Consider the following 4,346-nt stretch of genomic DNA (forward strand, 5'->3'; position numbering starts at 1 on the left):
ATCAATTCCAAGATTCCCACTGGAAATGATTCCATGTGTCTGTCTCATCAAAACTAGTCTAACTCTGTCAACAAATTAAGAATTAAATAAAAATAAATTTCAACATAAGTTGAAGCGACCCAAAACAAAGTAAATAGAAGATTATAAGGTCTACAATCCAATTTCTTGATGCTTGATTTACCACCGATACCTCAAAAATCTAAAGAAAAGGTAAATAGAAGATTATAAGTTCTAACTAAACCTAAACCAAATTTAAAAAATCCTAAAGTAAATCGACAAAGCACTGGCAGGATGGAAGCGGTACCTGACATATGATTATCGATTGTTGAGTATACTGGTGCAATATAAAAGAGAGAATAAGAGTTAACAAGGTAAAATCAAACTAATAAGGACGATGAACAGAACCCAAATAGAGCTCATGAACTGAACAAATCAGAATCAAATTCTATAATAAATGGAGAAACAGAATAAACAAAAAGCACAAACCTAGAAAAAAAAAGGATGATGTTCATTGATGTCATTTGAGGTTAGTGCTGGTGGCTGTATCGGAGGTTAGAGTTAGAATTTCAAACAAAATAATAAGTATGAAGATGTAATCTAATCTTTAATTAAACACCCAAATATCGATTAAAAATCGTCTTTGCTTCGAGATGATAAGGTAATTTCTTGACTGCTTTGTTCATCTTTAATCTTTAAGAGGGAGAGATATGGAAGAGGAAATTTGTGATGAGATCTAAGGGAAGATGCATGTTGAAACACAAAAGGCTCCTTGGAAAAAGTATCATTGGTCGTTGTGAAATAGGCGGTGGTACACAAATGTCTCGCTACGCTAGTGCTTGAGCTTCATAGAGGAAGACAACTGTCCTAGGTGTGTAAAACATGCATTGGACTATAACAATGGTGAGAGTGAAAGAACAGTGTTTCACGCGTTAAAAAGGAACCCTTCGTGAACTTCACGAGCTCTTCTAAAGAAAAAACCTTTTCGTATATATATATATATATATATATATATATATATATATATATATATATATATATATATCACATTGCTTTATATTTTATTAAAAATATGTAACAAATGTTTTGTAAAACATGTCTAAGGTGTAATATAATTGTGAGTTGAGTTGACTGTAAACACTATTAGTTGTGCTAAAAAGTTATTTTGACCATACGAGTATTTTGGACATTTTATATATATTACGAGATTTTAACATTTTGGTTTGAGAATTTTGTTGATAATCATTCTTATGATTTTTGCAATTGATTGAAATTGAGTTTAGATTTCTAGATATAGTGTAAATTGCTGAAAAGGGTAAAATTGGAAAATTGGTGAAGTCTTGACTAAAAATGATTACTTGCATAAAAAGTCGAGTCGATGCAAAACTGAAATCTAGGTTTTTTTAGTCTGATATGGCTAAAAATGAATTATAAATAATAAAATTAATAAAATATAAATCTTACTAAACAGAAGTAACTAAATGGATCGTGTTCTTCGAATCTATGTTCTTCGCTCGAAACCCACAAAAATTTGCCAAAGAGCCATCTGGAACCAAGTTAGGGGAACAGTAGGGCAATCGGGTGCTATTTATACATGCATAGAGCACGACAGAAGGGCAATTAGATCTTTGTTCTTCACTTGAAACCCTTAAAAAATTTCCAAAGAGCCAAGTTAGGGCAATTCTACGATCGTGTTTTTGGGAAACACATTAGTGGGATGTCAAGTCCACAAAACAAGTTATACCATTTTGTTTGCAAATAAAACTTAATAGAGTAGTAAAACATGGATTATGTGACATCCCCAAAATCACGGCCAGAAAAGACCGGTTTGTTTATGCTTTGTTTAAAAATCAGAGTTACATTTTAAATGAAAGTGTTGCGGAATTTGTCCCAAAACAAGATATGATAAAGATTTATCAAAAGCATTTCCATAGAAATGTATTTCATTAAAAGACTTGGGATGTCATGTTCGTACAGATCAAAAGCATAAACAGTACAATATAAGCCTTACTACATTATTTCATATCTACAGGCCTATATCCGTAATCCCTCGTCCAAAACATCACATCTATGCTCATGCGCCACTACCTGTAATACATAAAACTGAGTGGGTCAGGCTTGGGAGCCTGGTGAGCACATAGGGTTTTCAACCCACAATAAATAAGTTTATTAATTTCATCAATCAACAATAACCCGATTACCCGTTCCCGTTATCCTCACTTTACGTCCCTAAACACCTATCATAAGGGACCTAGCCTAAGGATCATCATCGGGACGGACACTACTACTAAGGGGATTCCTCAGCAATAAATGTCCTAAAGGCAACCATGTGGGGGATGGAGTACACCGGTGGACACATCGTTCACAAACACCTACAGGTTGCGAGCCTGCTAGTGTTCCACTGGACTGTCTAGAAGAGTCCGTGGTCGTCATCCATACTCCGCTAGATGACAGAAACAACAACATCAACATCGAGGCCTCTCATCATTTTATCACACATCACCTATTACATCTACCCATGTTTTACCCCAACATTTTCGTAGATATAAAATACATATACAGTTTAAATCATTGAAAACATGTATAACAACGTTCATCCAACATAGATAGCAAGTAATCAGATAATATGCACACATAGCACGTAATTTATAAAATACTTCATATCTATGTGTAAGCTGAAAGTAACTATGCACTCACCTGAAAGGTGGTGACTCAGCACTCGGACAGCGCTTCGATACTCTCAAAACGATATTCCTTCGATAAAACCTAGTACCAACACCACTAGGGTTTAGTCTAACGATAACCGCGATTAATTAATAGTCTAGCTATTATTATTATTATATAAGCGTTAAACGATACTTATATAACCCATAATAATATCCCAAGTACTTATTATAAGGTCCTAATAACATTACTATATTAAAACGTAAGCTTAACTAAAGATAGGTTAGGCGTAGCTCACTTACAGCGGGTTTTCTTGAAAACCGGGCTTCGCTGGAGCAGCGTTCCCGAGCCGAAAGGCTCTTTTCTCGGGACTCCGGGAGCCTCGGGGCTTCCTTCGGGTGCTAGGGGGTTTACCTAGGCTTTAGGGGGCTTAAGGAGGCTTAGAGAGAGTGTGTAGAGAGAGAAAGAAGAAGGTTGAGGGGTGAGAAAATGAGGGAACCCGACACCTCTATTTATAGGGGAGAAATCTGATGGACTCGCCGAGTCTGAGTCATGACTCGCCGAGTTGGTCCATGTGGTGGCCTTCTGGTGGTGCCACGTGTCCAATTCTGGTGGTGCCACGTCACCCATATCGCGTATCAGCCTTCGAACTTAGAAAAATAATAACTTTCGCATACGAGCTCCGTTTTCGACGTTCTTTATATCCACGCGTAGGTAAAATCAAGATCTACAACTTTCATTTAGACTCCGTCGGCTAATTCTCGACCGATCTCAAATTTAACAGTAGGAGGCGTTTAGACTGTTAAATGACCGCGAAGAATTCGTAACTCCTTCATACGAACTCCGTTTTCGTCCATCTTTTTACCGTTGAGTTCCTATTAATGAGATCTTCAACTCTCATTTAGGTCGTGTAGGCCAAAAACCGCTCGAACTAAAATTCGAGTTTCGGACCGTGCACTGCTAAGCCGAATCTTAGAAAAATCATAACTTCCTCATACGAAGTCAGATTTGGGCGTTCTTTTTATCGATGTTCTTAGTTTAACATATTCTACAACTTTCGTTTAGATTGCTAAGGCTAAATATCACTCTATCGTAAATTCACTATTTACGCTTCTCGGTGCCGCGCCGGTTTTGCCGTAAAACTTCGACGGGCCATAACTTCTTCGTTATAACTCGGATTTCGGCGTTCTTTATATGTACGGAAACCTTGAGACATATTATACAACTTTATGTAGAGATATCGGGATTATCTCATACTTTAATTTTGACGCTTATTTTTATTCTCTATTGATTATACATTTATAATTTAATAATAAACACATAAACACACATAATTCACATAATACTCAAATATTTCATCTTTATTACTTCAAAAAGAGTTACAAGAGTTGACCTAGACTATTACATTGACAAAAATGCTTAGCCCTGAAACCCAGGCGTTACAATTCTCTCCCCCTTAGGATGATTCCGTCCCGGAATCATGCATCAGCAAACAGATGTGGATAGCGACTCATCATGTCATCCTCTGTTTCCCATGTGAGGTTCGGCCCATTCGAATGTTTCCATCGGACTAGCACTAAGTCGACCATCTTGCGTCGTAACTTCTTAGTCTTACGGTCAACAATTGCCTCAGGCTCTTCGATCAGCCTTTTATTGTCATCCATCCTTAACTCTGAGATTGGAAT

The sequence above is a fragment of the Lactuca serriola genome, chromosome 1 (assembly GCF_051521515.1).
Source record: "Lactuca serriola cultivar US96UC23 chromosome 1, Lser_US96UC23_V15, whole genome shotgun sequence".
Classification (NCBI taxonomy): Eukaryota; Viridiplantae; Streptophyta; class Magnoliopsida; order Asterales; family Asteraceae; genus Lactuca; species Lactuca serriola.